Source organism: Spinacia oleracea, unplaced genomic scaffold (genome assembly GCF_020520425.1).
Source record: "Spinacia oleracea cultivar Varoflay unplaced genomic scaffold, BTI_SOV_V1 SOVchr0_015, whole genome shotgun sequence".
In the NCBI taxonomy this organism is placed as follows: Eukaryota; Viridiplantae; Streptophyta; class Magnoliopsida; order Caryophyllales; family Amaranthaceae; genus Spinacia; species Spinacia oleracea.
Genome location: NW_026614343.1, coordinates 46,817 through 57,871, shown reverse-complemented (window position 1 = coordinate 57,871; position 11,055 = coordinate 46,817). Strand labels below are relative to the sequence as shown.

The window sequence follows — 11,055 nt, the reverse complement described above, 5'->3', positions numbered from 1 at the left end:
TGTTCGTGTGGCGCGCTTGGCTTGCTGGGCGATGGCCCGGCTTCGTGCTGGGCCTTCGTCTGGCAGGCCTCGTCCGATGCTAATTCGTACGATACGCTTCCGATTAAATTCCCGATTCCGGAATTTATTTCCGATACGAACAATATTTAATATTTTCGATTCCGGAATTAATTTCCGTTTCGAACAAATATTTAATATTTTCGTTTCCGGAATTATTTTCCGATTCCGGTAATATTTCCGATTCTGACAATATTTCCGTTTCCGGCAATATTTCCGATTCCGGCAATATTTCCATTTCCGATAATATTTTCCGATACGTACCATGTTTCCGTTTCCGGCAACATCTACGACTTGGATAATATTTATATTTCCGATGCGATCCATATTTCCGTTTCCGGCAATATCATCGTTTCCAGAGTATTCATTTCTTGCCTTTGACGATCTCAGCTCCCACTGGGACCAAGATCCGTCGATTCCGAATATCCATAGATGGAGTATTTAATGCCATTAAATCTTTGATCCGTTTACGTACTATTTGTGTGACCCTACGGGTTCAGTCAAGAGTAAGATGTGGATTAATATAATTAATTCCACTTGAACTGAAGCGGCCTCTAGCTAGGCATTCAGCTCACTTGATCTCACTGAATTATTAACTTGTTTAATTAATACTGAACCGCATTTATTAGACTTAATATTATATGCATACTTGGACCAAGGGCATTATTTCCTTCAATAAGGTGTTTTTCCGTCGTTGAAAAGAAAATCACCCAACCAAACAAAATTTATAAACCACTAACTAACCGGCTATATTGCTATAGCGGCAAGTATAGGGATCATCCCAAGAGAATGAATATGTTTGACTTTTCAATCTAATGCATTCAAAAGCTAGTTCGGATGGAAATTGAGTTTTTGAATTAATCTAAAAAGCACGAAATACAAACAAATAAAGAAATTCTAGAGATTTCGGGTATCGGCAATGGAAATTGAATCAAAGGAAGAACAAGGTCAAAACAATCATCATTATGCAACGACTTGGTGTATAGGGGAATACAATCGAATAACGTGCTCGCCACCTCTTGGATGGAGCACGCGAAGCATCTAATCTATGGAAGAGCTTTCGCCTAATCCTAAACTAGACAACTTGCATATAATAGGAACTACTATTCACTGGCATAAAATAGGCTCACAATGTCTTGCCAAACCTAAACTATGCATTCCAATCAAATCCTAATCAATTAGTATTTGCAACTACTACTCAATTAGTCATGGATATCCTATCACCAAATCACATTTAATCACAACATCAATCATGAATTTCCCCAAAATTTCTCCACATTCATTCCCTAGGCTTCAACCCTAACATCTAGACTAAGACTACTCAATTAGCATGATTAACATCAAGATTAAACTAAAACTAATCCTAATCATGAAACTAATTAAATTAATGAAACTAATCGAGTCAACAAAATTTAGAAAATTCAAACATCCAAAATTTGGGGGAAAATCAATGAAATTCAAAATATGAAACTAATTCTAGAATGCAAGCATGAAATTAAAGCATAAACGAAATTAATGAAGCAATTAAAGAATTAAAGAACAAATCAAAAAGAAAAGTAGAATTATACCTTGAATTGTTGAAATTCATCAAACTTGAAGAACAAAAATGAAGAACAAAGCTCAAAGGAAAGAGAAAAGAAATCTGAAATTTTATGATTGAATTCACTAAGAATTGAAGAATTTGAAGCTAAGAATCCTAATCCTAATCTCTAATCTAAGCCCTAAACTAATTCTCTCTCTAGAATTCTAAGCTAATCCTAAGAAATGAAAATTAGAAAATGAAATTACGTAAAACTCATTGCTGCGATTTCGTATTTAAAGCTCTCCGCACAGCTGTGCGATCGCACAAGAGAAGCCGTGCGCTCGCACCAAATACCACTGAGCTACTGATTCATTTTTGCAGATTTGTGTGGTCGCACGGGCAGAGCTGTGTGCTCGCACAGAAGCTGTGTGGCCGCACAGAATAGCTGTGTGCTCGCACAGCTACAGCCCTTGCTGTTTTTTTTGCGTGTTGCTTTGGCTGCTATTCTTCTTGCTCGTTGCTGTGGCTGATCTGCTGCGATATTCTGCTTGAGCTGTAGCTGATAACCCCCTTAGTTGCTGCTGTAAAGGCATTTAAAAGCTCGAGGAATTTGGAGAGCAGCAGCAAGGATTAATCAACATCAACCAAGGCAAGTGATGTGTGCATAGCTGTTGTTCTTGTGTTGTGTTGCTGCTGTGTAGCGTGCTGCTGTGGCTGCTGTGTAGGGTGCTGCTTGTGTGTTGGCTTTTTCTAATTGCTGATGTGCTGTTGTGATGCTACAAGGATTGAATCAAGGCACTCAAGTGAGCACTAAGGGCTGCTGTAAAGAGTTCGAACCTGGCTGCAACGAAGCTGAGTGCACAGCTATTGTGTGTGCCTTGTTGTTGTGGCTGTGCTGCTAATGCTAAGCTGTTGCTGCCATTCTGAAGCTGCTACAAGGCTGCCAGCATGCTTGCTTATTGCTGTGACAGTTCGTGCACCTTGGAGAGGAGCAACCAAGTCAAAAACTTCGCCTAGCACATTCAATAAAATCGTAAAGCAATTTATTAATAATCGAAAACCAAAATATTAATTCGTTTAACATTTTTACAAATCGTAAAACATATAACTCGTCGACAAGCATAATCACACATTATTAACACGCTAATACTCAAAACGACTCTTACGCAATGAGAATGCGCACAAAAGACACGTTTAGAGCTAAAACGACTAAAATATGCGCAAGACGAGAAAATGTTACGATTAATGCAAAAATGCGATAAACGAACTAAAAACGATAAAACTAAGGAAAAATAATAATAAAATGCTAATGAAATGAACTAAAATCCTAAGCTAAGAGCGACATAAATGTCGCTCATTAAACTCCCCCAAGCTAACCCTTTGCTTGTCCTCAAGCAAAGCTAGAATGAGAAACGGGGAGGAGAATGAGCTTATTTATTAAAAATCAAAATTACGAAAATAAGAACTACAAGAATGCACACTAACTCACTTTCGTAGGAATCACGGTTGCATTTAAGCGCATGCAACAAGCTCTTTGAACCCCACAATCGCTCATGAGGGCGAGGGGGATCTCGCAAGGGTTTCCAAAGAGAATCACCCATAACTCTTCCAAAAACACAATCAAGGCAAGACCTAAAAGGAAAACAAACCAAGAAAATGAAAGAAAATGAAAAGAAAGAAAAGAAAAAGAAATAAAGAAAGAAAAAGAAAATAGAAAAGAAAGAAAAAAATGAAAAATGAAACTACAAAGCTCAAGAAAAGGGCCTTTATTATGGAACGAGCACAAAAGAATGCTAATATTACTAACCAAATAAACGAATGCACGCTAACCAATGTCCTAAGTCGAGTGAAAGATTCAAATGCCAAGCAAAGAGAACTAAGGGTAAGCACTTATCAATTCCCCTTCAACCGAGCATACCACGTTAAATCTCTACATCGCATCCACCCTTAAGAATAGTTTCTCAAGACGCCGCGAAGGCGCCGGCAAACAAGAATTGCAAGGGAGAAGAGAAGGTTACTCGACATCTTAGCATGGCAATCCCATTCCATAAATTTGACCAAATACTCCCTCCACCGATAATGACTCAACTCAAAAGGGTCAAGAGGACTTTTTAGGGCGTAACGTAGGCTAGGGGTAAGGTGTGGAACAAATTTTGTAATTGGTGCTCATACCTAAAGTGAAGCGCAATCACTAGTAGAAAAAACCCTTATTGCAGCGGGCTTTTAGACCCCTGTTGCAGCAAGTCTGAACTTGTTGCAGCGTACAATGTTCGCTGCAAAAAGTACCTTTTTGCAGCGTACATATACGTGTTTGTTGCAACAAGTGTCAAAAATTTGGCTAAAATATTAACTTGTTGCAGCGTACAAAGTCGTGTGCGCTGCAAAAGAATCCACTTGTTACAGGTTACATCTATTTGTACGCTGCTACAAGTCTGAAATTTTGCCAAATTTTACACCCTTGTTGCAGCGTACACATATATATGTACGCTGCAACAAAGCACTTTTGACGGGAAAATTCTAATTTTGTTTAGGGATACCTAGAGTGCCTTGCACCAATTATAGAAACCCGTCACAATAATAATAGAATATCGCAACCTGTATAACAAATATAAAAACAATAACTGTAGTTTTGTATATATTCCAAAACCAAAGTGCACGTACCAATACATTTAAATATATGTACGTTCCAATTTCAACGTACGCATACATTTTAACAAAAAATATTGTTCTATAACATCTAAAACAACTCGATCAAGCGCCCTTGAATTGCATGACGGGCCAAGACCTTGAATTACATCGTTTGCAAGTCCTGCTTTCTTGCTTTTGGTGGTTGATCACAACTACCCACCACCACTATGTTGGACTTAGGCTTAGAGTTCGACTTCTTTGGATGCGAAATTTCCTACAACAATAGTCAATTAGCATTTGTATTAATTATAAATATATTGGAATGAGTCTTGGAAACTTGAAAATCTCATTTTAGCTCTAAATATGACCTATAACGACCCTATGATCCTTAAATGTGCATACGTAGATTGGGATGAGTTTTATAAAGTTAAAACTATGCATATTAGTCATGTAATAAGAATCAAATGAGTTCTTAGGTTTTTTAGTTCAAAGTTGGGAGCGGAAATGTTATTTTAGCCAAAATATGACCTATAACGACCCAATGAGCCTTAAATGTGCATACGTAGGTTGGAATGAGTTTTAGAAAGTTAAAACTATGCAAATTAATCATGTAATAAGAATCAAATGAGTCCTTAGGTTCTTCAGTTTAAAGTTGGGAGCGGAAATGTCATTTTAGCTCTAAATATGACCTATAACGATCCAATGACCCTTAAATGTGCATAAATAGATTCAAATAAGTTTTAGAAAGTTAAAACTATGCATATTAGTCATGTAATAAGAATCAAATGAGTCCTTAGGTTCGTTAGTTCAAAGTTGGGAGCGAAAATGTCATTTTAGCCTCAATATGACCTATAACGACCCAATGAGCCTTAAATGTGTGTAAATAGATTGGAATGAGTCTTGGAAACTTAAAACTAAGCATATTAATCATGTAAAGGGTTTAAAATGAGTCCTTAGGTTCTTTAGTTCAAAGTTGTGAGCGAAAATGCCTCATTTTAGCCTAAATATGACCTATAACGATTAAACAAGTCTCAAATGTGCATTATAGATTGAATTCGGTCTTGTAAACTTAAAACTAATCATATTAATCAGTCTCAAATCTGTAGAAGCCAAAATAAAGTATACGCTCACACACCCCCATTAAGTTAATTCAACACGCTCATAACAACAATAAGTTAACAAAACAACACATAGAACTACTCGAAATGACAATAGATGCATCTGTGTAATATTGCTACTGAGTTATATTGTATTCCTATGGGCTGAATGAGCCAGAGTAACTACAGAAAAAGTCAACACCAGACCAGACTGACTGACAACAATAACTTGGCCAAAATTGACCAGGGTTGACCAGAACCAAGCCCTAGAAACATCTGATTTAGGTACCATCTGATTTAGGTATGTTGGATTCTCTACAAATCAAGTGGCTATTGTGTTACTGATTCAGGTACGTTGGTGATGCTGCTGCAATTTTTTTTATATCAGCCTGCACTTGTTTTTCTATCAGCCTGCTAAAGTACTTATGATGAAGGCATCATTGATTAATGTTTGCCATGCCCAAGTGATAAAGTCTTTTTGCTACAACTCACAAGCTATCAGTCCACAGTCCTAGGGAAACAAATATATTGTACACTAGCTTAAACTGTACGCATACCATCTCTATGCATTCGATTATATAAGTGGTGAACTCTACATGTATACAATTCTCTTGTAGGCCATCCATCCATCAAAGTTCTGCTAGTTTAGAAATACCATTTGAACCCTTTAATTGGTCTAAGAGTGAAGAATTCCTACCTATTCTACCATATTTCCAATATATGTTCATACTCAGGGGACAAATTGCTAGCTAATACACAACGGGAATGTACCAATATCTCATACAGAACATAACAAAAAAGTAACCAATCAAATATGAAAGTTGTTTAGTTTATATTTATGAACTTTTGATTACTGCAAACAATGTCAACTTAGGACAAGTTGACCAAGCAAACTGCAGATATCATCTTCAGAGTGAGAGTAGCAACAATACCTTCTCTTGGAGATTTCTGCAGATATGCTCTATGGCAGAAAGTCTTAATTAGCTGCAAAGATTGTACATTGTCCTGAAGTTTCTTTGCTTGTTTTTCATCATGCTTTGATTTCTTAGCCTGTTGAAAGAAATACGAGCATAAACAGCAGGCAAAACTCAACAACAATATTATTCTAAAAAATTCTCATAGAACATACCAGATGTTTATACTTGAGGAGCTCAGAAAAATCTGTCTACTTGCGAGCTGGACCATATTCGATTCGACTAGCAAAATTCAGGGAGCATAAAGTCTCCCCCAAGTCTGCAGCTCTAGGACTAATCTGGATAATAAGACAGATAACTTACAGCCACATCTCGGTTCAACAAGGCTTAGTTGTAATCTGAAACTTCTTAAGGGATAAATATTGGGCTAAAGTATCTCACCTAAAGAGCTCTGCAGCATGTGCGTAAGCTTCAAGTTTCTGAAAATTAACAAAACAATCAAGTTAGATTCATGCGAAAATGGGGCTTGTGGTAAAATATTAACCAGAACTGGCTAACCGGTCTAAAATATTAACCAGAACTAACTAACAGGAATCAGGGATATGAATGTTGTGTCTAATTTTAAAATCATATTAATTGAATGACATATATAGCTTGAGTGCTTCGGGAGTCTGAGATAATGCACGGTCAATTAACCAGACAATAGGTTAAACGATTACTCTCATTCTTTTAGAGAGACTTAAGTGTAAAGGAACTCTTATCATTATGTTCTGATGAAGCACTTGGTCTGCTAGCCCTGAATTTGCAGTCACATATCAAAGCTAAGTTATCTGAACTCTTCGATTCTTCATTCAACCCAAGTAAAGTTATGTAACACCCTAATAATTCCTTGCTTTTTCCAACTTAAAATAAAGGAATTACTAAAGTAGTACCGCCACCGTGATAACGGTTAAGGCTATTACCAGAATTACGCAGCGGAATTAAATGTCAACTAACTTTTTAAAAAACATAATTAATGAAATATTGAGGCCTCCTACAATTTGGAACCATAATGGCCCAAAACCCAAAACATAAATAGTTTCAAACATTTCAAACATAGTTAAAGTATTATTAAATAGTTCAAAATACGAAAACATGCAACTCTCTCGATCATCCCAAGCCACATGATTCCGATCTACCAACCTGCTATTTTATTCTACTCCCCATCAATGCAAGTGCAAATGATAGATCATCATAGGGTCATTAAGGCAAAGGCCATGACCAAAACACACAAAGCACGTAGTCAGCAAAAGCTGAGTACTTACAAGCATAAAGTGAATGAAACTAAAACATGCATCACTCACTAAGTACTAGTCAACATGCAAAAGCCATACAATAATAAACAATCAATCCTGAATACAAGACTCGACTCTTGACTCACAATTTAATTAGAAATAAGCTTAAAACAGGCCAAAAGAATAATCCACAAAGGGAAAAGGTGATGGGAGCCAACCATACACCAAATATATAATAATAAAATCGGGCCATACCGAGTGTCGGGCCATACCGACGGAATTCCTGCGCATAATATAAATGAAACAACGTCTTGTATCATTAGTAGGAGTATGAGCTTTCCGGCAATACTCCCCCCATTGTTCATACTCAAGGTATATACGTTCCAAGAGTTTTGAAGCTTGTTCTGGTTGCACTTTACGTTTATTAATATTTTATTAAAGGCGAACTCAAGACTCACCAACATGCACACATACAATTAATAAACGACAACCAAAACAATCTTATTTTAAATGCTTTAGGACTTGTGATCAACAAGGCAATACACTTGTGAAATTACTACCATGTTCCTCCTCACCAAAGTGAGACTCCACATCATGCACATTAACATGAGGGTTGTGCCCTTGCACGACAAATCCTAATTCATTTCATACATAATATTCCCAACTGAACCCTACATGTGCGGTGGATTACGTGAGCTAACCCTTCACATGTGGTAAAATAGATAGTACAACGAAGTACGAATAATTGGCTCAAAGTATGCTAGACATCCCGTACAATAGCATACAAATAAATAATCCATCCCTTGCATATGAAATAAACCATACATGCATAAATATTGAACAACATGATTGACAATGAAATCCATACTTATAATAATTCCAACATGCTTGTTCAACAATTAATCCAATAAATCCAACATCACAAATCACATGCTCGTTCACCAAAATAAAAATGATTCCACATAATGTAATTCACATCATCAACAATCATGTAATGTCATTGACAAAAGGTGTGGTCGCCCTAGACTTGTACGTACCTTGAATACCTGGGCGTAGGGGCCACTTTGCAATAACGAGCACTCAACTAGAAATCACTTCCTATCGTCAAAATAATGAAACTTAAATTATTTCCATGTTCATTAAATTTCCAGCAACTTTATAAAATTTAAAACCTCCTTTAGACTTTAGAATTCAATCGTTTTTCAATAATAAAAACGTCTCAATTTGCAAAATCAATCCCTGGTACGAAAACATATTTTTTCCGCCTTTAAAATCAATAAAAATCAACACTTTAAACCTTTATTCAAATCTGAAAATATAATTGATTACCATAATTAAAATCATCACCTAATTATGCTAATCAATTGACTCATTAGGTCTAGGTTAAAACCCTAACTTGAAAATCCCAATAACACTAGTTTATTATCATAAAAATCAATGCTTTATTCAATAAACAAATCTGAAAATTTATCCTTTAATAATTAAAACAAGCCTAATGAATCACAAACCGCAAATCCTCAAACCACGGTATTCATAACCGGTTCCCAGCATTTTAATTACTCAAAACAATATTAATATAATAATTTAAAATACGAAATTTAAATAAATAGGTAAGGAAGAAGAGAATTATACCAATCCGGCCTATAGCACGGAACAACCACGAATTAATGTGATTGGGCGAAAAGAGATTGGAAAACGAACACGAACAACACACGAACAACACCGCACACACACAAGCACGACTTGTGTGCGGGTGCGCACAGCGTCGAAGGGGCGAGGCAGCAGCAACAGGCGCGAGCGAGAGGTGGGCGCGCGCGCTGGGCGTGAAGGAGAGAGCGAGAGTGTGGGTGCAGCGCTGTGCGCGAGGGCACGAGTGAGAGAGAGCGAGGGTGTGGGTGTGCGATGCACACGAAGCAACAACACAGCAGCACAGCACCAGCAGCTATGCGTGCTGGCTGGGCGGGCTGCGAGAGAAAAAGGGAGGGCGAGAGTGTGTGTGGGCGAGAGGCGGGCGAGCACGAGGGCTCGAGGGCACGAGGCCGTGCGGGTGCCGAGCAAAGAGAGAGAGGAGAGGGAGTTGGAGTGAGGGGCAAGAAAAACAAAAGAGGGTTTATGAATTTTAGGGGCTCATTTAATGATGGGGGAGTCCTATTTATAGGCTCCCTAATCACTTGATGGGCTAGGATTAGGAGATTTGAGTTGGGCTTAGGAAATAAATGATTTGGGCTAGCTTAGGATTTAAATTTAACTCTTATGATTGGGCTCGTTTAAGAAACGAATTGGACTTTTTATTTAAAACCCGGAGCTTTAAAAATCATTTGCAACTCATTTAATTTCTCGACTCAAGAATAAATTCGTTTCGTAATTAATTAAAATAATAAATATTCTAATTAATTAAAATACATTAAATAAAATGCATTTAAATATTATTTAAATGTTAATAAATCGTAAAATGCTTTATAAATATAATAAAATATACTTATAAATATTATAAAAATACGAGGTATTACAATCTACCCTCCTTAAAAGAAGTTTCGTCCCGACACTTGGGTTCGGAAATCAAAATTCAACTCAAAACTTGAGACTTTCAATACGTTCATTTACAAAAATTTTAAGTTGTTGTACTCTTTACATGATTAAACAGGACAATAATAAGTGCAAATTCAATAGAAAGCACTAAATCGAGCATAAAATAGGGGAAAACAAGGTAAAAAGCGCAAAATTCTACCGCACTCTACCCCCCTTAAAAGACACGAGTTACGACCCCGTAACTCAACTAACCTCGGGAAAAAGCTCGGGATATTTCTTTCTCATTTCGTCCTCCGCTTCCCAAGTGGCTTCCTCAGATTCTTGATTAGACCACAACGCTTTGATAATTTTCACATCTTTAGTACGCGTACTACGCACTTTGCTATCAAGGATTTTGACAGGTCTTTCCTCAAAGGTTAGACTTTGGTCTAATTCTATGGTCTCCGGTTGCAACACATGCGATTTACCCGGGATATATTTCCTTAACTGAGATATGTGGAACACATTATGCACTCTATGAAAGTCCATAGGCAAGGCTAGTCTATAGGCTACCTTTCCGATTCTTTCTAAGATCTCATATGGGCCTATGTACTTAGGGCTTAACTTCCCTTTCTTTCCAAATCTCATGACACCTTTCATTGGTGACACTTTGAGTAACACTTTATCACCTATGTTGAACTCTTCATCCCTACGTTTCAAGTCTGCATAACTCTTTTGGCGATCCTGCGCCGCTTGAATCTTTGATTGGATGGTTCGGATTTGGTTCATGGTGTCCTCTATCATTTGAGGTCCCAACACTACGGTTTCACTAATATCGTTCCAGCAAAGTGGACTTCTACACTTTCGTCCATACAAACCCTCAAATGGTGCCATTCCAATGCTAGCATGATGGCTATTGTTATAGGAAAACTCAATCAAATCTAGGCTATCTTCCCAACTTCCTTGGAAATCAATAACGCATGCCGAAGCATGTCCTCCAGGGTTTGGATAGTCCTTTCAGTTTGTCCATCTGTGGCTGGGTGGAAGGCTGTTTC

The 11,055-nt window shown here is 37.4% G+C and overlaps 1 long non-coding RNA gene across 2 annotated transcripts; it reads right to left on the bottom strand.

Annotated features, from left to right (window-relative positions):
• Window positions 1-1,638: 1,638 nt before the first annotated feature.
• On the bottom strand, window positions 1,639-8,166 carry LOC130464930 (uncharacterized). 2 transcript variants are annotated; one of them, XR_008925234.1, is made up of 4 exons: window positions 6,660-8,166; window positions 6,434-6,556; window positions 6,237-6,354; window positions 1,639-2,592 (listed from the first exon to the last, which is right to left on the bottom strand). It is a non-coding gene; the product is annotated as an uncharacterized lncRNA (long non-coding RNA). The 2 variants fall into 2 exon arrangements; XR_008925233.1 differs by lacking the exon at window positions 1,639-2,592 and adding an exon at window positions 4,412-4,481.
• Window positions 8,167-11,055: the final 2,889 nt, after the last annotated feature.